A 26,486-nucleotide genomic window follows, 5' to 3' on the forward strand; every position below is an offset into this window, starting at 1 on the left:
TGTGTGTGTAGAGGGGGATGTGTGTGTAGAGGGGATGTGTGTGTAGAGGGGGATGTGTTTGTACAGGGGGAATGTGTGTGTACAGGGGGAATGTGTGTGTACAGGGGGAATGTGTGTGTGTACAGGGGACTGTGTGTGTACAGGGGACTGTGTGTGTACAGGGGACTGTGTGTGTAGAGGGGGAATGTGTGTGTAGAGGGGGAATGTGTGTGTAGAGGGGGAATGTGTGTGTATAGGGGGACTGTGTGTGTAGAGGGGGACTGTGTGTGTAGAGGGGGAATGTGTGTGTATAGGGGAAAGTGTGTGTACAGGGGGAATATGTGTGTAGAGGGGAAAGTGTGTCAAATGTTTAGACAAGAATGATTGTAGTTGAGTTGAAGCCCTAAGATTCAAAAGAAAGACTCAACTTGTTTTACGCCACCTTGGAGATATACTTGTAGTAAAACTTTAGAATATTTAGTGGTATGTTTTACATTAACAACAACTGTTTGTCCTCCTAAACTCATGTACTCTTAAAACCTGGACCGTGGGATTCATTTGTTTTCAGTTGCACTATATATATTTATATTTATAGCAAGGAATACGATTACACAACAATATGTTTAGTCAACAGTTTATGTTGACAAATACATCAACACAATGTACCCGGAACAAAAATATGAACCCAGTGTTAGTGGTGGATCCCATGTTTCACGAGCTGAAATAAAATATCAACACATTTTTTCATACGCACAAAAAGCTTATTTAGCTCAAATTGTATGCACAAATTTGTTTACATCCCTGTTAGTGAGCATGTTTCCTTTGCCAAGATAATCCATCCACCTGACAGGTGTGGCAAATCAAGAAGCTGATTAAACAGCATGATCATTACACAGGTGCACCTTGTTTTGGGGACAATAAAAGGCCACTGTAAAATATGCCACAGATGTCTCAAGTTTTGAGGGAGTGTGCTTTTGGCATGCTGACTGGAGGAATGTCCACCAGAGCTGTTGTCAGAGAATGTAATGTTAATCTACCATAAGACGCCTCCAATATCGTTTTAGATAATTTGGCAGTACGTTCAACCCGGACTCACAACCGAAGACCACATGTAACCATGCCAGTCCAGGACCTCCACATCTGGCTTCTTCACCCGTGGGATCGTCTGAGGAGGGGGGAGGAGGAGGGGGGTGGGGTTTGCTGAGGAGTATTTCTGTCTGTAACAATGCCCTTTTGTGGAGAAAAACTTATTCTGATTGGCTGCGCCCCTGCCCAGTCATGTGAAATCGATAGATTAGGGGGATGTTTATTTCAATTGACTGATTTCCTTATATGTAAATAAGTAAAATCTTTGTATTTAGATTTTTGTTCAGTGTAGTTACATTTCTGCTGACTCTTATTGAGTCACATCATCATCTCATTGGCAGTAACAGAAACTTCATAGCTCCTCAGTACAACTTTTTTATAACCTTTATTTAACTAGGTAAGTCAGTTAAGATCAAATTGTTATTTATAATGATGGCCTACCAGGGAACAGTGGGTTAACTGCCCCGTTTAGAAGGACATATTTTTACCTCGTCAGCTCAGAGATTCGATCCAGCAACCTTTCAATTACTGGCCCAATGCTCTAACCACTAGGCTACCTGCCGCCCCAGCTATAATGACATGGCATAGCATTATGGCCTATAGGCCTACTGCAGTTGCCTACAGCTTTAACCTGTTACATCCGATGGTATAATGTATTGAAGTCTCTTACTTTGTAAACAATCATGACAAAATTGTAGCTACTCTGAACTGACGGGTGTCTTGTCGTTCTAGAACTGGTTGACAGGTTATAGCCAGTAGATGGCGGTAAAGTCCCAGGAAAGTATCCTAGCTCAACAAGTTTTTGCCAATGAAAAGAGCAATTGGACATTTTTTAACACCTCATTCTACTTTTAGTTTTTCTCATTTCAACATGGTCCTAGAATGCAATGATATCAGAGTAAAATATCATATTTCATATATGCCTAATGTTTATATAGGTCTGTATGTACAGTATCACACTAGAATAGGCCTATATCAAGTTATAATGCAGTAAATTAGTGGTCCTATAACACAGATCATCCGCATTGTGAATTATACAATCGCTATATGTACCATACCAGTCCAAAGTGAGGACACATCTACCTATTCCAGGGTTTTTCTTAATTAAAAAAAAACTATTTTCTACATTGCAGAATAATAGTGAAGACATCATAACTATGAAACAACACATATGGAATCATGTAGTAACCAAAATATATTTTATATTTGAGATTCTTCAAAATAGCCACCTTTTGCCTTAATGACTGCTTTGCACACTCTTGGCATTCTTTCAACCAGCTTCACCTGGAATGCTTTTCAAACAGTCTTGAAGGAGTTCACACATATTATGAGCACTCGTTGGCTGCTTTTCCTTCACTCTGCGGTCCAACACATGCAGAAATCATCCGTTCACCTACTCTGCGTCTCACAAAGACACAGCGGTTGGAACCAAACATCTCAAATTTGGACTCATCAGACCAAAGGACAGATTTCCACCAGTCTAATGTCCATTGCTCGTGTTTCTTGGCCCAGCAAAGTCTCTTCTTCTTATTGGTGACCTTTAGTAGTGGTTTCTTTGCAGCAGTTCGACCATGATGGCCTGATTCACACTCCTCTGAACAGTTGATGTTGAGATGTGTCTGTTACTTGAACTCAGTGAAGCATTTATTTGGGTTGCAATTTCTGAGGCTTGTAACTCTAATGAAGTTATCTTCTGCAGCAGAGGTAACTCTGGGTCTTCCTTTCCTGTAGCGGTCCAGTTAGATCAGAGCGCGTGATGGCTTTTGCAACTGCACTTGAAGAAAATTTCAAAGTTCTTGACATTTTTTACATTGACTGACCTTCATGTCGTTTCTCTTTGCTTATTTGAGCTGTTCTTGCCATAATATGAACTTGGTCTTTCACCAAATAGGGCTATCTTCTGTATACCACCCCTACCTTGTCACAACACAACTGATTGGCTCAAACACATTAAGAAGGAAAGAAGTTCCACAAATGTACTTTTGAGAAGGCACACCTGTTCAATGACTACCTCACGAAGCTGGTTGAGAGAATGCCAGTAGTGAGCAAAGCTGTCATCAAGGCAAAAAGAGTTGTTACTTTGAGGAATGATTCATGATACATGATACATGATTGATACATGATTCCACATGTGTTATTTCATAGTGTTGATGTCTTCTCTATTATTCTACAATGTAGAAAATAGTACAAATAAAGGAAAACCCTTGAATGAGTAGGCGTGTCCAAACTTTGAACTGGTACTGTGCGTACATTATTACCCTGTAATGTCTGGTGCTCTATAGTCTACTTTCTCCTTTCCTGTATGTTTTTTATGCTCAAATAGGTCTATCCTTTAACAGAATTATGCACATTTTATGGTAATATGTTACGCTATCTGTATTGTTATTTTGTCAAAATGAAAAATAACGTACTTTTGCTCACTCAGTGAAATGCCAACATCCCTTCTGTAGAAATGTAGAGTCTCACCGTGAAAATGAGATCCAAGTCATCTTCTTCAAAATACTTAGCTTACAATATGTGCGATAACAATAAGAATGGTAGATAGGATATAAATCATATTACGTTCTCATACAAATGTTCTATAATTGTGGCTGTCTATTTAATTTGGTTAGTGTGATATCATGGAGTACACTGCATCTTCTATGCGTTTTGAAATTCCGAATAGATTTGGTGAATGGATCTTATTCAACTAAGCTATTCACATTTCTTGCTTAGTAATGTAAGCATAATTGTAAATAATTTTACAAGTGAATATTAAACAAAAAATTGTATGAATTGTTCAAAATGTCAGACATCTATCTTTATCTCTGTTGTTTAGGATCTGGGTTCAAATCCTCTTGAATTTAAATGATGGTATCTTTGGAATTGTGTGCATTTTTGTTTTTGAGAAAAATGCTCAGTAAGCTGAGTGAACCAAAGGCTATTGTAGTCAGTACAAAATGTAATAATTTATTACAACATTTATATTAGAAAACTATGCATGGCATAGTTATTGCTTATGAAATGATGTTGCTTTTTTACTTTGTTAAAAAGTGAACCTTAATATTAGGCTATTTGCTAATAATCTATTCATACCGTCCTGCTTATATATCAACTCCGAAAATAACTGTTGTATCTTTTTGCTTTGAATGATTTGCATCCATAACAGCAGTGGTGCAGGTGTTGACACAGACGGACAAACTATGAGTTTGTTTATTAATACCGCTTCCTGAACAAACAAATCGATCAAAATGTCACGGCCTGTGCTGAGGCTTCCTGTTTGATACGGAGGTGATAAGAAAAAACCTTCACTGACATTTCATTTTGTCTGGATTTAGAGATGACTATTTGGTGCTCATTATGCAGTTCACAGCACTTTGGAGTGGTAGCCTATTTGAGGTCAATATAAAACCGATGATATATTTTAACTTTTGTTTTTGAAACATGAATACATATTTTACTGGTGAATATTAATAAAATTTCAAATAGATGATCATCATGATTATGAAATATTGATTTAGAAGTACAAATGATTTCCCTCAAAGCATACTGAAATACCAGGGTTTTAATGAAGCAATAAGGCCCGAGGAGGTGTGGTATATGGCCAATATACCATGGCTAAGGGCTGTTCTTCCACACGACGCAACGTGGACTGCCTGGATACAGCCTTTAGCCGTGGTATATTGGCCATATACCACACCTCCTCTGGCCTTATTGCTTCCTTATAGTATATCACAAACCCCTGAGGTGCCTTATTGCTATTATAAACTGATTACCAATGTAATTAGACCAGTAAACAACTAAGTTGTATACGGTTTGATTTATCACGGCTTTCGGCCATGTGTATAATAGACAAGGGTTCATTTAAAAAGCAAGACAGGACAAACATGGCTTCACAGTAGTGCACTATATAGGGAATAGGGCTCTGGTCTAAAGTAGTGCTGTGCTAACCAGGCTTGATTTGGGAAAAGTCAATGACATGTTCTCTCACAAATCTGTAATCACTGATACAAGAAATGCATATAAAGTTACCGTTGTCATTTCTACCATTATGATTGGGGATGAAGATTTGTTTTAAAAGTCACAAGTGTCACTTGTTCCCTTCAGTAAAAAAGTTTGATATTGGTCGCTAGTATTCTGGAGAGTTGTAGCCTACGCCGCTAGAAGCCTATTGGAAAGTTGTGACTGTCCCTTTCTGACTAACCACCACAGTCTGTGGTTATGGCAATTCATGATGCTCATCCTTTGTCTTTTTCACTTTCAGTCACTGGAAAAAAAAGTCATAACATTTAAGAGCTGTTTCCGCATGATAGGACGTACTGCTATATAAATCAAGCAATACCTTCTGATTTTATGCCACACTCTCTCGATCTCCAACCAAGCTAAATGGTTCCCTTCTGCAAGAACAAAACACTATGGGTAAATATACACAGATTATTTCAGTCTGGATTTTGTCATTTGTAGTAAGTATAGGATTTGCTATTTTTATAAGGGAACCTTTTTTCATTGAATAGTTGCATCCTTGATTAGGCATCGTGCCTCTCTTTGTTGGGCAACAGGTTTGTTTTTGTGTGTGTGTGTGAGCTCGTATCAAGCTCTGACCATCATCCAGTACCTGACAGCAGTGTTTTGACATGTGTCCTGTCTGTACTGATTGACATGTGTCCTTTCTGTACTGATTGACATGTGTCATGTCTGTACTGGTTGACATGTGTCTTTTCTGTACTGATTGACATGTGTCATGTCTGTACTGGTTGACATGTGTCCTTTCTGTACTGATTGACATGTGCCATGTCTGTACTGGTTGACATGTGTCCTTTCTGTACTGATTGACATGTGCCATGTCTGTACTGGTTGACATGTGTCCTTTCTGTACTGATTGACATGTGTCATGTCTGTACTGGTTGACATGTGTCCTTTCTGTACTGATTGACATGTGCCATGTATGTACTGGTTGACATGTGTCCTTTCTGTACTGATTGACATGTGCCATGTATGTACTGGTTGACATGTGTCATGTCTGTACTGGTTGACATGTGTCATGTCTGTACTGGTTGACATGTGCCATGTCTGTACGGGTTGTTTGGGCATTGCTTGTCAGAACAAGCTGCAGTGTAGAGAGGCTGATGGATCTAAGTAATAGACAGCAGAGCTTTAGAATAGCTAAAAGACTACTTCATTGAAATCTCTTTATGGAAATCTGTCTTCATGACAAAGGCAACATTGTGAAACATGAGGCACTGAGCACTTTGGGAAATTCAGGTCGAAATAATATAAGATAGCATAATATGATCCATCTATTTATGATGTGTACCTCACATCATTTATTTGTCTATGTGGTGTTATAATCTAAACGTGTTATCACGGTCACTTTTATGTAGCTTTCTATAATAACTATGTCAAACATCATGAAGATGCACACGACATAGCTAGAGTTTCAGTACGTTTTTTGTGCAAAGGAGCAAAATACATATTTTTTGTTGACAATTTACTTAAAGTAATCTTATCACCCTTTTTTTTAGAGAAGACTCACATTGTAATATTGTCCTTGGGTATCTGACAGATAAATTGTGACATCAAGCGAAAATAAGAGGGTGACATAACTTGGTGACTGAAGCAGATTGTGTCTATGAAACTCTACTTCTGAAACGGTATTGCACAATATACCAAGCTGAGGCAGAGCGAAACTTCAGTGGACTTCCACAATGTAACTATTTCATAGCTGTCTGACTGTGCAATCGTTCACCTCTGAAAAAGGAAATTGAACAAGTGTCCGGTATTTAAGGCCTGTGTCATAGAAATGTGAGATGTTATCATGACAGACCCCTGATGTTCACCATAACAAAACCTGTATGCAGAGTGGTATGGCCATCAGGCAACACAACAAAGTCATTATACAAGTAACCAAGAGACTTAATAGTGAGTCATTCATGTTCTTCAGAACTTAATATTTGTTTTAATTAAAGACATACTGAGATAAAGTCAGGGTTTTATCCACACAGACAAAGGTAATATTGTAAGTCGCTCTGGATAAGAGCGTCTGCTAAATTACTTAAATGTTAAATGTAAATGTAATGTAATATAACTGCAATACAATAACTTGTTCCAAACCTTACCATCACCTAGGGCAGTGAATACACTCCAGCTAAAATGAACAGACACACTAATTAGAAAGGTCAATGTTGACATTTGCAAAATAAATCTACCTAAATCAATGTTTCCCAACTCCAGTCCTCAATTAGTCCCAACAGTAGCCCTGGTCAAGCAGTATTTAATGAAGTAAAAAGTGAAGTTCTTCAGGAAAACATGTAACTCCACAACCTCAAAAGGAATTCCACAAGAACAAAGGTAATCCTCCAAGACAAAAAAGGTAAATCCACAAGGTGGAAGGTATAGCACAAAAAGCCTCAAAAGATACTCAAAAACAAACAAACAAGAACAAATAGAAACAGAATTCCACAAGAGAGTCCACCGGGATCAACAAGAGTTCACAGAATACTAGGGCTGGGTGCTAACATACAAACACAGAGCAAAGAACTGAGGAAAACAAAGGGTTTAAATAAAATCAGGGGAAACGAGGCACAGGTGCAAATAATAATGGGGATCAAAGGAAAACAAAAGGTCAAAAGGCACAATGGGGGCATCTAGTGACCAAAAACCGGAACAACCCTGGCCAAATCCTGACAGGGATGTGTCCGGGGCAACAACAACAAAAAGTTGCTGTCGGGGGGTACTCATGGACTGGAGTTGGGATATGTCTGGGGCAACAACAAAAAAAAGTTGTCGCGGGGTACTCATGGACTGGAGTTGGGAAACACCGACCTAGGTTGATAAAATGTTTTTATGTCAGTTTTGACCTTTCTAATTGGTGTGTCTGAAGTTAATTTTAGTTGGAGCGTATTCACTGGAGCACATGGCATTTAAAGAGAGAATTGAGGACAGGCATGAATGTGACCCCTGACTTTTCAAGGTTATGTTAGTCAAGTCAAACGTTAAATGTCACATGGCGAAGAAATCAGCCCTATGAATTTGCATGCTGATGGTAATTATAATTCTCTAGCACAGTGTAATAGAAACATACATATTACAGTTCATGCACTTCAGGTTTAAAGGATCAATAGACAAGTTCAGAGCTGTCTAGACAGTCCAGATATAATCCACGCAGACCTTTCAGAGATGATTGGTTTATGACACCCTATAGCTGGACTTCCACTGCTCTAACAGGTTTCAGAGTTAGGCAGTCTGCAGTGTGTATATACAGGTATGTACCACATCATAATACTGTTGTAAACATGGAATATGATGACTATCAATTTGACAATAGTGCAGGACTGTGAATGAAGCAACAATAACTGAGTTATAACCATATATGACCTTGTGTTAGTGTGAGAGAATGTGTACAGCTCACACAAAAGAGGGGAGATTTGAGCACTGAGCAGTGAGTCGAGGTGCGCGTGGGCTTGTTTTGAATGCACAGATGGCACCAACCAAACACATAGGATGTTGAAATGTCACCCAGAAGTACCAAATCCTCCACAAAATATCTCAGTCTGAATAATAAGGGGGAGCTTTTTGAGAAAACCACAAGCCTTTCTCAGTTTTGTTTTCAGGCGTAATTTGTTTACCTGGAAGTTGGTTATCTTGTTAATGTAACAGTAAAATGCACATTCTTGGAACTACCACATGGTATCTTCTTTGTTCATTTCTGAAAAGTTGCTTTACACAATAGGTGATCCAATAGGTGATCCAGTGTGTCAGAACATGTAAATTGTGATGTTTAGTCTACCACTAACAACAAGAGAATACAGTAGATGATAACAAATAAATGAATTTCCCCTATAAAGATTCACCTGTAGAAATGATGTATTATACTTTCAAGTATCTACTGTAGAGTATTCAACCTTTTGTTGCTAATACTGGGGGGATTTAATGGAATTACAAAGAGGGGGTCTATAATGTGTGTGTGTGTGTGTGTGTGTGTGTGTGTGTGTGTGTGTGTGTGTGTGTGTGTGTGTGTGTGTGTGTGTGTGTGTGTGTGTGTGTGTGTGTGTGTGTGTGTGTGTGTGTGTGTGTGTGTGTGTGTGTGTGTGTGTGTGTGTGTGTGTGTACAGTGTGTGTGTGTGTGTCAACACTCCCACCTGTGGTTGTGTGTGCTGCATGACATTTGGGTTGCTCCTAGCTAGACTGTGTGAGGCCTGCAGACTCTAAACAGCTTTCACGCAGGGACAAAATGTCTGCTGCACATGAGGAACATACCGTACCTCAGTCCATGTGATGTGGAGTCTCTTACACTACAGTGTTCAGAAAATCTAACATTCATTTACTGATGGCCAGAATGGTCTGATTTTTGTGTAAAGAAAATGCTCTATTTTAAAGGCACAAATAAATGCCTTTGTGAGCTTAGTACAAGTCATAGAACATAATCTAAGGTTGTATGTATCACTGTTTAAATGTGTATTATCATTTGAGTCTTTATAAACAAGCAATACATAGCATAATATGTTAATTTCTCATGGACTTCAGTCCTTGAATCCATAGCTTTGTTTACTAAACACACTGGCAGTGTCAAGCTGTTGAAATTGTGCCTGGTGTCCCAGTTTTCACCTTTAGGCAGATGCATTTCAAGTTACAGTCCAACTATATATATATATATTCAGTCAAATATCCCTTTTAGGTAAAAGTCAGAATCTGTTGAGGTTTCAGCTTTCAGATGGAGGAAGGAGCTGGCTTTTGTTAACATTATGTGTCACCATGGAGGCTATAGTTGACCTTGTGAAACGTTCTCTGTGGTAAATCTACTCAGATTTTTTTATTTATTTGTGTGAGTTTCAGTATTGATCGTTGGGGTTCGTTATTACGTAGGACTGATTGACCTTTATCTCCAGTGCCCAATATCAACCTTCTCTCTAAGAGCGCTTTTAGATAGAAACCAGTTTGAAGACACCTACATTTAACTTGAATCTATTTACCTTTTGATCATTTTACAGACCATGGTAATGTCATGCTTTATGGGTGGTGCTGTTTTCAGAACACTGCAGAACACTGCAGAACACTGCAGAACACTGCAGAACACTTCCTCCTTTTGTTGTCTTTGTCTTTGACTCTTCTGAGGGAGTTCTATATGGGACAGTAATTCTGATCAAGTTTGTTTAAACAACTCTAAATTCACATTTTTACACTGCAAGTGTTGTATAGTTCAGCGGTCCTGTCTTTTCTTTAGCTTAATATCTCTATCGTTCTCTGTCTGGGACAAATAGAAAGGGGGGAAAAGACTCGGCAAGTGTTGCCCACGGCTCAGAAATCCTCTCAGTTTAACCACGGAACGCATCAAAGAAATGCTCTCAAAACCTCTCCTGTGTCATCTGACTAATTGTGATAGTAAAAATGCACAGTAAACCCTATGTTTCGTTTTTTTACAAGCACTGTCATGTTTTCTGTTGAATACAGAAATGGGTCAAATTATCTGTTTACTGCAAGAGTTGTTTATTCGATTTTGGAAACAAGTTCACACTTAACAAACCCAGTGAAAATTGTTGACATAAATCATTGCTTGTCTTTAAATGTATCATTTTTTATAAATCACAACAAATTCCATTCTATGAAAAAATGTAAGTATTTGATATTTTTGTTAAAGGCCTCAAAGTTCTTGTTAGGCCTCAACTTTTTATTAATATGTCAAAAGTGAACAAAATCTGCATAAATTAAGACATGTAATTGTGTAATAAACTTTGGGTAGCTCATTAATATTCTAACCTATTTGTGATAGACTTGTTTTTATATAAATAAATCCAGAAGTCATTCTGAAACTATGATGGATGGGTTGATAATATTACATATTGTATGCTTCGGGGAAATCTGCCTCATGAAATGTTCTTTCACAACCCACTCTGTTTCCCACTCAGTTTCCAGAATCTTTAACCTTTTCAGCAACAACAAATGCCTATCAAAAAAACAAGTGCAATATATTTTTAGGCTCTATTTCTTTGTCCCCAGAGACATGTATTATTGATGGAAATGATTGTTTTACTAAAGAATGCATGGTAATCTAATGTTTACCTCTACCATGCAAACGTAGACTTAGTTAATTACAAATTAGTTTAAGACGATAGTTGTACATTTCCAATACATTTTTGCCTGCTTTAGCCAGTATTTAAGTTTGATAACGTTTATGAAGTTTATTTCCTGTTTCACACTGGTACAGCGTGATTAAGTGTAATATTTTGTACTTTGTTGGTTTCCAATAATATTTAGACGACTCCATAGTATAATTTAATTGTGCATAGTTGAATATTTTCTGTATTAGTTGGAAGTACTTTGTTTTAGAATCTGGACTACCTGCTTTCATGATCATAAAGAAGGCACATTACAGATTACTTGTAAGTGTTATTTTTTGTTATCGTTAATGAAGTGTATACAGTATTTATCCTGTATTGTTGTGATGGCTGTCAGTTTGGTGTACAGTATAATGTGAGTGAGTGACAGATATGTCCACTGTGTTTGTTTCAAAGCTCAGAGACCTGTAACTCGTTTCACCTGTGCATGCCTCTTTAGCTCCGCAGGTTTCTACTAGTCAGTGTGTGGTTATTTCTGTCGGAGTATTGCTCTTAAAGTCCTTTATCCACTTATCATTTGGTAGCCAACTGTAACATTTTGCAATTCAAAACAGAAATCTTTGCTATTTGCATACATATAACCTCTTGATTATGCTTGATGCTGTGCGGGCCTGTATGTTGTCCTTTGTGTGGGAATGTGTTTTTCTTCAAATGGACACTGGCCATTTGTATCTGTTTTCTATAGTTTTGATAGAGATATGACATCTAAGTCTCATATTAGAAATCCTTGTAAAACATGGGCCTGGTGTAATATGCCTGTGTCTCAACAGACACAGGGCATGGTTAATCAATGTGTGTGTATATTTTAGGATTTGTTATATGCTTTGTTAAAAAGAAAAGGAAAGTGGAAAGTAGAAATATTACAAGATTCGGACGTGTTCTATAGCTTTTCTGAACTAGCATGCAGCCTCTCACTTCCTGTTTGAAGCTGTTTTGTTTACCATTGAATGTGCTATTTTTAAATGGCTTAGGCATATAGCTTATTCAAAAAATGTCTTGGTTTCATTTGTTGTTTTTCCTCCTAGTTCACTCTTGGAGTATACTATCAATCTAAAAATGATACATTGTGACTGTTCATTAATAGAATCTGACCACTACCCAGGGACCTTCAGCATATATTTTTTTATTTGTCAGTTGAACAGAATTGAATGTGTGCGTGCTCATAGTCTGTATGTATACACATATACCTATACTTAGATGACTGTCTACCTGAATTGTTTTGTAAAAAGATCTCTGTCACTACTTTATCCTCATTCTGGCATCTATTTTATTCTTACCCATGCAATGGTTTTTCTCTGACACACACCCAACTGACATACTCTACCTTGTCTCTACCTTCTTGCCTTTGTGCTGTTGTCTGTGCCCAATAATGTTTGTACCATGTTTTGTGCTGCTGCCATGTTGTGTTGCTACCATGTTGTTGTCATGTGGCGTTGCACCCATACGTAGAATGTATGCACACATGACTGTAAGTCGCTTTGGATAAAAGCGTCTGCTAAATGGCATATATTATTATTATTATTGCTACCATGCTGTGTTGTCATGTGTTGCTGCTATGCTATGTTGTTGTCTTAGGTCTCTCTTTATGTAGCCTTGTGGCGTCTCTTTTGTCCTAGATTTTTATTTTTAATCCCAACCCCCGTCCCTGCAGGAGGCCTTTTTCCTTTTGGTAGGCCGTTATTGTAAATAAGAATAAGGTTATTACCTAGTTTAATAAAGGATAAATAACATTTAACAAAATACTCCCAGACTGCCTTAGCCATGTAATTCACACCTTAAATTCAGCTCCACGAAGATATTGATTATCAGCGAACTGTCTTTGTGTCTGACTAACTCCAATAGCACTTTGTGATACGTAAACACAGACACGGGGCTAATTGTAGTTTCCGTCCTCTCCTTTTAGTGTCTGTTTACAACATGTGTGGGAGAAAGAAAGGAGGAGAAGAGGAGAGAAGTGGCGGAACAGTCACTCTCTCATGCGTATGAATTAACTCTACATGTTGATGATGAACAAAGACCTGAAACCTCAAAGAGAAACGATCAGATCACACATCTCTTGTCCTTCCCAGCGTGTGATAAATGACTGCTTGTTTAGTCAACCTCCTACTTGCCCCCGCAAAGCCATTCTCAGTTGGCCAGCCACACGTAGGAGACGTTCAGACAATGTACTGTACAGGAGATGTTTACTAATCACCCCACAAACCATCCCAACCACATAATGGATGGATGCACGCCTGGGTTCTTCCCCTCTTTTTATTTGAGATGAATTCACTAAAGTGGAGTTCATCCATTAAGTAGCCATGGATGACCAATAGCTGTTTATCCATGACAGAGTGGACAAAGCGCTGGCTGCCATAATCTCTAAGCCTGGGTGCTGATGTCAATGCTGTGCTCCTATGCCTTGTCTCATTCACCACATCTGTCTGTGATGCAAGACCGAGAGAACACGTACCCTACAAAGATGGGACAGTGACCTTGATATAGAGTATTTGTTCTGTCTGTAGTTCTGTTCTGGGAACAGGGTCACAACAGTTCCCAGTCACTATGCTGTGCATTCAAAGCCATAAAATTGTCATTGGGCAGAAAGAGGTCTGTGAAAAAAGTCAAAGGGGGAAATGTCATATGTCCATTTCAGGCAGTAAAACACTGTTAGAGTGGTTGTTTTTCAGGGTGTATTATGAGAAGCGTGTGGAAGTGCATGCAGATCTTTCTTTGCGGTGCATCTTTTCTAGTAGCTTAGCTGGTAATTCTCAGAACAATTTAACTCATGCACACTTTGTTGTTGTGATGGTGCTTTAGATGAAAACACTGTCTGTTTATCCATTGTGATGAAGAGCGAGAGTTGAGGTGTGTAGAAGTCATCTGATCAGAGTGTGGTTTGCTTTTATTGTTGTGGGCGGTTTTCTCTTCATTGGATAGAGACTCAAAAGATGAGTGAATCACTTCAAAATCTCTCTCTCTCTCTCTTTCTCTCAATTCAATTCAATTCAATTCAAGGGGCTTTATTAACATGGGAAACATATGTAAACATTGTCAAAACAAGTGAAGTAGATAATATACAAAAGTGAAATAAACAATGAAAATGAACAGTAAACATTACACTCACAAAAGTTCAAAAAGCCTAAAGACATTACAGATGTTATATTATGTAAATATACAGTGTTGTATCGATGTACTAATGGTTAAACTACAAAAGGGAAAATAAATAAACATAATTATGGGTTGTATTTACAATGGTGTTTGTTCTTCACTGGTTGACCTTTTCTTGTGGCAACAGGTCACACATCTTGCTGCTGTGATGGCACACTGTGGTATTTCACCCATTAATTGAGTTTATCAAAATCGGGTTTGTTTTCGAATTCTTTGTAGATCTGTGTAAGCTGAGTAAATATGTGTCTCTAATATGGTCATACATTGATTGGGCAGGAGGTTAGGAAGTGCAGTTCAGCTTTCACCTCATTTTGTGGGCAGTGTGCACATAGCTTGTGTTCTCTTGAGAGCCAGGTCTGCCAACGGTGGCCTTTCTCAATAGCAAGGCTATGCTCACTGAGTCTGTACATAGTCAAAGCTTTTCTTAAGTTTGGGTCAGTCACAGTGGTCAGGTATTCTGCCACTGTGTACTCTCTGTTTAGAGCCAAATAGCATTCTAGTTTGCTCTGTTTTTTTAGTTAATTATATCCAATGTATCAAGTAATTATCTTTTTGTTTTCTCATGATTTGCTTGGGTCTAATTGTGTTGCTCTCCTGTGGCTCTGTGGGGTGTGTTTGTGTTTGTTAACCGAGCTCCAGGACCAGCTTGCTTAGGGGACTCTTCTCCAGGTTAATCTCTCTGTAGGTGATGGCTTTGTTATGGAAGGTTTGGGAATCGCTTCCTTTTCAGTGGTTGTAGAATTTAATGTCTCTTTTCTAGATTTGGATAATTAACGGGTATTGGCCTAATTCTGCTCTGCATGGATTATTTGGTGTTTTTCATTGTACACGGATTGTATTTTTGCAGAATTCTGCATGCAGAGTCTCAATTTGGTGTTTGTCCCATTTTGTGAATTATTGGTTGGTGAGAGGACCCCAGACCTCACAACCATAAAGGGCAATGGGTTCTATAACTGATTCAAGTATTTTTAGCCTGATCCTAATTGCTATGTCAAATTTTATGTTCCTTTTGATGGCATAGAATGCCCTTCTTGCCTTGTCTCTCAGATCGTTCACGGCTTTGTGGAAGTTACCTGTGGCGCTGATGTTTAGGCCAAGGTATGTATAGTTTTTTTTGTGTGCTCTGGGGCAATGGTGTCTAGATATAATTTGTATTTGTGGTCCTGGGAACTGGACCTTTTTTGGAACACCATTATTTTGGTCTTACTGAGATTTACTGTCAGGGCCCAGCTCTTGCAGAATCTGTGCAGAAGATTTAAGTGCTGCTGTAGGCCCTCCTTGGTTGGGGACAGAATCACCATATCATCAGCAAACAATAGACATTTGACTTCAGATTCTAGTAGGGTGAGGCCGGGTGCTGCAGACTTTTCTAGTGCCCTCGCCAATTCGTTGATATATATGTTGAAGAGGTTGGGGCTTAAGTTGCATCCTGGTGTCACCCCATGGCCCTGTGGGAAGAAATGTGTGTGTTTTGCCTATTTTAACCACACACGTGTTGTTTGTGTACATGGATTTTACAATGTTGTATGTTTTTCCCCCAGTACCACTTTCCATCAATTTGTATAGCAGACCCTCACGCCAAATTGAGTCATAGGCTTTTTGAAATCAAAAAGCATGAGAAGACTTTGCCATTGTTTTGTTTTAGTTTGTTTTCTTTGTCAATTAGGGTGTGTAGGGTGAATACGTGGTCTGTCGTACGATAATTTGGTAAAAAGCCAATTTGACATTTGCTCAGTACATTGAGGATTTTCCCAAGGCTGCTATTGACGCATAAATTTGGGGTCAAAATTGACTCCACTTTTGTGGTTTGGGGTGATCAGTCCTTGGTTCCAAATATTGGGGAAGATGCCAGAGCTAAGGATGATGTTAAAGAGTTTTAGTATAGCCAACTGGAATTTGTTGTCTGTATATTTGATTATTTCATTGAGGATACCATCAACACCACAGGCCTTTTCGGGATGGAGGATTTTTATTTTGTTCTGTAGTTCATTCAAGGTAATTGGAGAATCCAGTGGGTTCTAGTAGTCTTTTTTTAAATATTTTTTTAACCTTTATTTAACCAGGCAAGTCAGTTAAGTACACATTCTTATTTTCAATGACGGCCTGGGAACAGTGGGTTAACTGCCTGTTCAGGGGCAGAACGACAGATTTGTACCTTGTCAGCTCGGGGGTTACTAGTCCAACGCTCTAACCACTAGGCTACCCTGCCGCCCCTTTAATGGTTGATTCTAAGATTTGTATTTGATCATGTATATGTTTTTTCTGTTTGTTCTTTGATATAGAGCCAAACAGATTGGAGAAGTGGTTTACCTCTTGGGTAGATAATTCTTCGTGTTGTTGTTTGTTTAGTGTTTTCCAATTTTCCCAAAAGTGGTTAGAGTCTATGGATTCTTCAATTGCATTGAGCTGATTTCTGACGTGCTGTTCCTTCTTTTTCCGTAGTGTATTTCTGTATTGTTTTAGTGATTCACCATAGTGAAGGCGTAGACTCAGGTTTTCTGGGTCTCTATGTTTTTGGTTGGACAGGTTTCTCAATTTATTTCTTAGATTTTTTCATTCTTCATCAAACCATTTGTCATTGTTGTTCATTTTCTTCGGTTTTCTATTTGAGATTTTTTGAATTGATAGGGAAACTGAGAAGTCAAATATACTGTTAAGATTTTCTACTGCCAAGTTTACACCTTCACTATTACAGTGGAACGTTTTGTCCAGGAAGTTGTCCAAAAGAGATTGAATTTGTTGTTGCCTAATTGTTTTTTGGTAGGTTTCCAAACTATATTCCTTCCATCCATAGCATTTCTTAATATTACTCCGTTCCTTTATGCTTTGATGCCTCATGATTGAGTATTGCTCTGTTCAAGTAGACTGTGATTTTCCTGTGGTCTGATAGGGTTGTCTGTGAACGCTCTGAGAGACTCTGGGTTGAGGTCAGTGATAAAGTAGACTGCAGTACTACTGCCAAGAGATGAGCTATAGGTGTACTTACCATAGGAGTCCCCTTCGACTATGTACTGTAGGTCTGATCTGAGGGGGCCTAAATGGGGTGTGGGCATGGTTGACCTGGGGGGGGGTGTTGATTGATTGGAGTGGGGGTGTGGGGGGGGGTCCCGCAGGTCTGGGAGAGTGTCTCGCTGGTCTGGGCGGGGTGTCTATAAATTGGATCAATCGTGTGGCAAAGTAGTTATTTATTTAAACCTATTTCTATTAAGGTTATTCATATTTTAAACATAATTAATTTTTGTAATCCGTTGTTGATTTTCATGTAATTAAAAATTGATGTTTTACTCAAGTAGATTGTCATGTCTGTTTTCTATGAAAGCCAGCCGTTGTAATGACTTAATTCAGTGAAGACAATCCTGTCGTCGCCCCTGATCTTGATCCAGTTAATACAGCAGTGTTAACAGTAGGCCTGTAACCTGCTAAATGATGAGATGCACTGTATCAAGCAGAAAGACAAAGCTCCCAAGACACTATTCAGTCTTTTTGGTATAGACTGCATAATAAATCATTCACAACACTTTCTCTGCCCTTAGGAATGTGGTCATGAAGAATGACTGCCCTTGTGAAAAATGTCTCTGACATCCATTTTAAAGTATACAAAGCCCTCTTTCCATGGAAGGATGATGAACAGCTAACTGAAAACACCTTCAAAACTCAAATCGTCTTTGTTCTAATTATAATAATAATATAATATATGCCATTTAGCAGACGCTTTTATCCAAAGCGACTTACAGTCATGTGTGCATACATTCTACGTATGGGTGGTCCCGGGGATCGAACCCACTACCCTGGCGTTACAAGCGCCATGCTCTACCAACTGAGCTACGTGTTGTAAATTGATGTTTTTTAATTTAATTTTTTTTTCTTTTTTTTCTGAGGCCTCTTTAATCATAATGTCCGCCTGTGATGTTTTCAGGTGACCTGAGAAATGTGTCTTGCATAGGTGAGCCTGTCGTCGTCGGCTGGGGTGACGTGGCAGTGAATGGGACTGCTCTCTGTCTATGACAGACACTAAGTAATGCTGCAATTTTAACTTTGGGGCAGCCATTTTAAGTCGGTCTATGCTGGACTTGACATTTTTGTTGTGTCCTGCAGCATCCTTCTGGAGGCTTTGCAATGAACACAGGACAGCAACACTTTGTATGTATTTTCCTCTGTCTTGAAGGGAATGTTTCATGGACATACTGTAGATAAGCCTATTCCATGACTAAATTGTACTTCAATCCAGAGCAGACCACTGAAAATATGGTTTCATGAACATGATTTAAATACTCTCCCAATCACTGACTAGCCCTCACTCTACTAAATTAGAACTATTCTGTCTAATCTATGACTGTGAAACGAACCAAAAATGTCTGGATGTGTAAATATATTTTACTACTTTGAGTAGTGTGTGGCACAGTGAATAGTCTTCTCAAATTTCAGCCTCATATACAGGGCCTTCCTTCAAACAATCTCTGAGTAGTCACGGTCGACCCTCACAGTCCAGGTACAACATGAGCACCCAATCACAGCTCCTCCTCTGACCAGTGTGTCAAACAAAGTCAAAGTACATTTTAAACCAACAGGAGATTCTCTTCAGGATGGAAATCCATGTTTTTTTAACTTCAAATCATAGTTTGATTTTTCGGATGTTAAACATTTTCCCATACAGTGAGAAGAAAGCTGACATTACATCAAAACACAGACCTAATTGTCATGGAAAGGAGTTATTATCCTGATCAGCAATACCATTAAATATTTTGAAAAGATGAATAAGACATGTTTTATTAAGATTCAAGCAAATGTTGATACTTTAAGGTTGAGCTTTGCGTTTAATCTGCGCTTTTGCTCAATTCTCTGTTTACACATGTTTACAATACTTGACTGAGGACTTATTGTGTAAGAATGTTATTGTGAACCACTAATCTAACTATGGGTTAGGGAAGTCCTGTGGGAATGGGGGTGGGCGTGAAATGTTAGTCTTGTTCAGTCTTGTTGCTTATTTCTTTGGATCACAAAAAAATACTTGACTGAGGATGTGGGTTTTCAGACAACTTTCTGTCAATAGCTAATAAGAGCTTGGTGAGTGAGACTAGGTTGCTTGGGGGTACGAAATAACACCCTGTGGTTTATGAGCAAGGAAAATCCATCCAAAAACAGAGATGAGAAACAGAGATGAGAAACAAAGGTGAGAAACAGAGGTTAGAAACAGAGGTTAGAAACAGAGGTGAGAAACAGAGGTGAGAAACAGAGGTGAGAAACAGAGGTGAGAAACAGAGGTGAGAAACAGAGGTGAGAAACAGAGGTGAGAAACAGAGGTGAGAAACAGAGGTGAGAAACAGAGGTGAGAAACAGAGGTGAGAAACAGAGGTGAGAAACAGAGGTGAGAAACAGAGGTGAGAAACAGAGGTGAGAAACAGAGGTTAGAAACCGAGGTTAGAAACCGAGGTGAGAAACAGAGGTGAGAAACAGAGGTGAGAAACAGAGGTGAGAAACAGAGGTTAGAAACAGAGGTTAGAAACAGAGGTTAGAAACAGAGGTTAGAAACAGAGGTTAGAAACAGAGGTGAGAAACAGAGGTGAGAAACAGAGGTGAGAAACAGAGGTGAGAAACAGAGGTGAGAAACAGAGGTGAGAAACAGAGGTGAGAAACAGAGGTGAGAAACAGAGGTGAGAAACAGAGGTGAGAAACAGAGGTGAGAAACAGAGGTGAGAAACAGAGGTGAGAAACAGAGGTGAGAAACAGAGATGAGAAACAGAGGTGAGAAACAGAGATGAGAAACAGAGGTGAGAAACAGAGGTGAGAAACAGAGGCTCATAACAATACACACTTAAACTTGCATTTTAGTTTACTATGGTGTGATGCAAATAATATTTTATATAATCTAGGGAAATTATATACATTATTTCCTGCTAAATGTAAGGCATGATTTATTTATCTAAATATTATTGTTTGGTAATGGCAATTTAAGTGGAGAATGGGAAATTGTAATGAAATATTTTGGCAAGACTGGTGTGTTGAAGTAACGCCTCGATTGAAGCGAGGTCCAAACATGTTACACATCAAAAATAACAAATCACATTATCGCATGAAACGAACATCATAAAGCCTTTGTATATGATAATGACAGCAAAGGTTTGTTTGTCTGTTTACATTATTTATCTGCCCCTGAATACAATGTGTCTATCTATTTATTAGCCCTCTTTCTCTGTTCCACTTTAGATTTCGTTGGATGAGACGGATGTGTCATGAGACCGAGGTGAGATAAACTACCGTTTGAAATGTGAGGACGCTTAGACAGAGACTTCACAGTGAGATCACACTAGTTGGATAACACCAGATCACATCAGTTAGATCACACTAGTTGGATAACACCAGATCACATCAGTTAGATCACACCATCTTTCTCATAGTGTACCGAGGGAAGGTGGTAACTCAATGATTTAGTTTGAACTATACGAAATTTACTCTGTGTGCATTTGACTTTTCATGTTTTGAAGCTGCAAATGAATCTCTATCTATAAGGATGTTATATCATTCATTGACAAAGGCATTTTGGTTCAGAGAAATATTTGATTGGAAGGATCCACTCAGAGGACCCCCAAAGCATTGCAATCAAATGTAACTTTTTAAACACATTCCCTACCTTACTTTCATAGACTGTTCTCTCTGGTGTACTGATGCACCACGTCTGGAACCAACAGGACCCTGAACAGCTTTTACCCCCAAGACATACAACTGCTAAATAGTTAGTTAAATAGTTAACCAATTACTACCTGCACTGTCTGTATTAACCCTTTTTGCACTAGCTCCTTTGACTCATCACATATGCTGCTGCTACTGTTAATTATCTATCCTGTTGTCTAGTCACTTTATCCCTGCCTATATGTACATACATACCTCAATTACCTTGTACCCCTGCACATGGACTCAGTACTGGTACCCTGCGTATATAGCCGAGTTTTCATTACTCATTCCTCGTGTTGTCATTTTTCTATTATTCCTTGTTTTTTCCCCTCTGCATTTTTGGGAAGGGCCTGTAAGTGTTTCCATGATAGTCTACACATGTTGCTTACAAAGTATGTGACAAATATGATTTGACTGTAATATGATGTACTGTATGTCTCTGTTAGTGTGGTTTGGGATTTCCTGTGTGAGCCTGCTATGTGGCTCTCCTCACCTCGTCCTCTCACTCTGGGGGCCCTGTCAATAGCCATATTCCATTTCCATTTCCTCCCTCTAGAACACCAGGCAACCCATTACTCTACTGTTAAAGCAGAATGGACTTTTTGGGATAAAGCACCTCATAGCTCCCAAGTGATGACATGGATCTGTTAGATGGCTCTAAAGCTGTTTCTGCAGACTATTGGCTTTAAAAAGGCCTGAGGCTGAAATACTAGGAGACTACCTTTTAATGACTAGTCAAGAGACAGAGGGAAATCGCTGGACGCAGGAGTTCACGGTAAGCTGGGTTCATGCTGCTGGTTTGTTGAGGTCGATTTGTTGAAGTTGACTCCTTGATGTCTCAAAATGGTTCTGTACCTCTAACATAACAACAATAAATGATTTTATACTGAGGACATTTTCTGACTTAAGTTTTTTGTTATATATGGATAATTATAAATGTTTGAAATAATTGAAGAACCATAAGTTCACCCTGATGTGCCAAAAGGCCAAATAAATGTTTCTCATAAATAGTGTCTCAATGCTAAACTCTTCTGTAGTTGACAGGGAAACGCTCTTGACTTTGAGCTCAGTTCTCAAATGCAGAATGATTAGTGAGTCCATTTCCCCTCAAATCACCCAAAATAAACACTAGCTTCCAATGAAGACACTGTTATTTTGTGTCCCGATCTGCACAATGGGGTGTGTTTAGGGTCATGAAGGTAAGGGGGGTATCTGGGGGCATGCTTCTGAACAGGGTTAGTCTGATTCAGGGTGATTTAAAAAGGGTGTTGAGCGTGATTCTGACAGGTTCAGACAGCAATAGTTGAGGTCATGGACAGGGGTTTCCCAGGAGGTGAGGTTGGAACATACACTGCTGTAGTAGATTGAGAAGTTATCCTCTACAGTTTGTCTGTGATATGATGCTGAAGACAGCCACATACAAAACACTTACAGCTATCATCAGGTATTACTGAGGTTTTACAGCCCAAGTTCATTCTGATTAGGACTGTTTTTATGGCTCATTTGTGTCATAACATGTTTCATTGTTTATGACCAAAGTCCTGAATTCAATCAAAACTGGTTTATTGGGTAAGGCAATACGACATTATTATGTAGGATTTGGGGTGGCATGGATCAGGCTTCAGAATATTTGTCAATCTGTGTGAGACAGAACATACCCAGGATGCACCTGGCTCCACACATAACGTCACAGAGAGTGAGGAACAAGCCCACTAAAGCGCTGTGCGGTTGTCTTATTCCGGTCTTGTTCATTTGGATTCAATTGGGATGCTCCTATACAGCTTTTTAAACCACTGTTTCTCATGTTTAGTGGATCTGGTATTAGATTCTATATAGTGTTATGTTATAATAGGGGATTCAATAGAATGTATTGTTGCATTTTGTAACTCATTATATATTGTGGTCATGAAGAAAATGCTATTTGTCAAGACAATGTATCTCTGACATAACACTGTTGTCTTTTTACATGACCTTGTTACATCTGTCTGTGTTCCCTTTAACAACTCTGGTGACTCAGCGAAAATACAGGAAGTTGTGTTACTTCCATAGTTATGTACCGTATGTCTCTGAGCTTTCGGTCCAGCTTGGCTTATAATTCCCATTTCTCCCGCTCCTTGCAATGGACACCCACCAAATCACCAGCTCTTATCAGTTAATTGCTTTCTTAGCTATATTAATTGATCTTTTTTTTAAAAATAAATCAATAAACTATATTACATGTAATAAAAGAGAGGGGTTATTATGTCCAATGCTTGTCGACAGCAGCGTGTCAAGGTCAACAGAGTGGAGAATGTGTCTAGAGCAACACAGACCTGCAGGAGCCAGGGCACACGTGATGCACGTCGGATGAATATCTGTTTACACGCCACTGAAAGCCGCCACACAAAGGCTGGAGTGACTCATGGTAACCAGAGACACAAGCTGTGCTACTAGCTCCTCTCCTGTTGTTAGGCTCACTCAGGGCCACTACTGTTAAGGTACACAGTTGCAATTGGGAGTAATAGCACTAAGTTGACACTAACTCATTTAGTACTTACTTATGTGAGCATGTATGTACTGCGTGTGCCTGTTAGAGCATGTTTGTATCTGTTAAATTAATCACTATGTTCCTGACTGAAAGACTGACTATATCCCAATGATAGGACACACATCACTACCCCCCTCAACCCCCCATTGATAGGACACACATCACTACCCCCCCAATGATAGGACACACATCACCACCCCCCCCAATGATAGGACACACATCACTACCCCCCCCCCCCCCCCCCGCCAAAACACAATCCAACCACACCTCCACTCATATAATGATCTGTGGTGAGGTCATCACTCCAAGATGGCTGTCTGCCTTTTGTTCCTTCATGTCCGAACTGGCTACAGTTACAGGCAGATAGAGTGAGCGTCTGAACAGTTTCTGTCTGGCTCTCGTGAGGGTGCTCAGTAGGGCCTCAGGGTTCTGGCTCTACAATGTACAGACAAGGATACGCCCAGACATGTTGAACAGTCAGTAGCTCACTCCCCCCACCCGGTTTACTGCTCTGTCCAGTGTAATATAAACACAGCCTTGTTGCAATCTGAGCCAGCTGCTGTTCAGCTATAATGCAGTGTCCTAGTGAAACGTCTGTACTGTATAGCCTGCTACTTAAAGTCAGCACACAGATCCTTCATTCAACTCATTTTAGTCATTTAGCAGAAGCTCTTATCCACAGCAAATTTCGAATAAGTGCCTCAAGGGCACATCAATAGATTTTTAACCGAGTCAGGGATTTGAACCAGCGACCTTTCTGTTACTGGCCCAAATCTCTTAACTTCTAGGCTACCTGCCTTCCATTATCATAACCTAATGACACAGTCCCCCACCCCCAATCAACAGGCTTCCTACTGTGTAGAAACCTGCAACTATTCTGTTATAGAATTTAGGCTACATTCAATCTCTGGCTTGTTTAGACTCACTATAACCCACTATTGGCCTCTTGTACATAATTCAGTGTCACTTCAACACCTCCCCTTCACCCATGTGCCCCTCAACACCCCCCTAACACTGACACAGCCCCTTACACTTACACCAGTCAATTACCCTGAAATCTCTCCCAAAAAACGCTGCCTTTCTACCACATTTCAAGAAGGCTTCTCTTAAAGGAGCATAACTTTATTTTTGTGTGAGACAAAATTAGAATTGAAGGTGTAACTGGCAGGAAGTGAAAGAAAAGGGAGACACTAACAGAACTGTTGGACAACTACTTTATTCTCAGCACTGTACCAATAAAATTATGATCCTTCTTCGAACCCAGCTTATATGCCTGCAATAAACACTTTATACCCAATGTGATAATATGAGTCTGTTCAAAACTGTTTGTTTCCTGCTTGCCTAGGACAACTACATAGCAGTGAATTCAGCAGTGGCCTCTTCCCCACAACTGATGACTCATCATAAATTCACCATTAGAACTCTGGGTGTTAACAGATGCTGTCCACTGATTACTAATGCTTGACAACAAGTGCTTTGCCAGTGAGGTATATCACACAGAGGCTTTATCATTGAACTTGGGACCAAACTCGGATTAAAAAGCAGATTTGAACCATGCTGAGTGTCAGGAGCACATGGTCTCATGGGTGTCTGGGGAGTTCAACCTGATCAGAACTCTGGTGGTGGTTCCCTTGTTTGGATAAACTGTTACAGATGTAGGATCTTAATTTGATCACCCTGGTGCAGGACATCTTTCCTGAAATGCAGTTTTTTTTCTGTAGCATATACGAGGTTTAAAAGGGCATCTGAAGTTTGTAATTTCCACTTTGACATCTCAGACTTGATTTTCCCTTACGAAAAACATATCAAACCCTACAAAAATGTCTATTCATTATAATCCACATAATTTCCTGTTGCTGAAGGATTATTTTCCTGTTGTAGCAAACTGGCTCAAATTAAGATCCTACATCTGAAGATGGTCTAGTCATGTCACAGGGATGTGACTGTGAGCTGGGTTGGGTTGTCAGGACTGGGGTTGTGATAGTCAGATTCAAGGCTGGAGTCATTTGAAAAAAAGAAAAGAAAAGAGAAGTATATTCTCTCTCATTGGATAAAAAATAAGCAGGGTACTATAATCCTCAGCTGAAAAAGACAGTCAGTGGTTTGTAACCACAGGAACTAGGGTTGGGTGGTATTCAGTTTTTCATACCTTCATACCTTTTCTGTACCACGCCGTGGTAAACAGTACTACTAGAAGTGCACACAAGGGGCGCTATTTCAACAACAACAGAATTTGACATACAAAACAATTCAGGCAACAGGGATCTTGATCCAGGAGGGGATTGCATGTCTCTGTTGTAACCAATAAACTTGATCTTGACTTCTAGCCACTTACCTAGCAAGTTAAAAAAACAAATGCAAAGCTAGATCCCTGAACTGGATATAATTTATTTGACACATATTAGATTTCTTATAGTTACACTTAATTTAGTTAGTTAAAAGCAGATATAGGATATCATACCATCAGTATTTCGAAATACCCTGGTATACGGTATAAATGGTATATGGCCAAGCCTAACTGGAACTTTAAATGGCTACCAGTATGACAATGCTGTTTGCATGGATTGCAGTCCACTTATAACACCACCCACAGGAGCATTTGCACTACAATCAAATGGAACATGTCTAATTAAATAATTATTAGTAGTACAGTCTAATATTCTTCAAAAAGCATATGAAGGGTTAGTTACATGTTCTCTCTGGTTAAAAGGAGAAGCTCTGTGTTGCTGAGAGGAGGCACGCAATCTCTGTCAACTAGTTTCAGTGACAGGACCTGTTAACTCATGGGAGGACTCTTTCCTGTTCAGGCCGCAGTCATTTTGATTGTGTACTCACAGAGGGAAATGCAGATTCATGTAACAAAAGAAGCTCATGTAACACATCTTGTGTTAGGAAATACTTGAACTATGATTTTTTATTGTTTACAGTGTCTACGAAGTTGACAAAATTAAATGTTACATAAGGCCTGCTTCACGTCATAAATA

At 39.2% G+C, this 26,486-nt stretch overlaps 1 long non-coding RNA gene across 2 annotated transcripts in view; it reads left to right on the forward strand.

Moving 5' to 3' along the window:
• Nucleotides 1-21,866, forward strand: part of LOC124041161 — a 37,774-nt gene extending 15,908 nt beyond the window's left edge. Inside the window, exons 2-3 of one of the 2 annotated variants that reach the window (XR_006839887.1) lie at nucleotides 20,511-20,547; nucleotides 20,948-21,866. This is a non-coding gene — a long non-coding RNA (uncharacterized LOC124041161). Of the gene's footprint in view, nucleotides 1-20,510 lie in introns of both variants that reach the window. The other variant, XR_006839886.1, reaches the window with a different exon arrangement.
• The last annotated feature ends 4,620 nt before the right edge of the window (nucleotides 21,867-26,486 follow it).

Source organism: Oncorhynchus gorbuscha, linkage group LG08, assembly GCF_021184085.1.
Source record: "Oncorhynchus gorbuscha isolate QuinsamMale2020 ecotype Even-year linkage group LG08, OgorEven_v1.0, whole genome shotgun sequence".
In the NCBI taxonomy this organism is placed as follows: domain Eukaryota; kingdom Metazoa; phylum Chordata; class Actinopteri; order Salmoniformes; family Salmonidae; genus Oncorhynchus; species Oncorhynchus gorbuscha.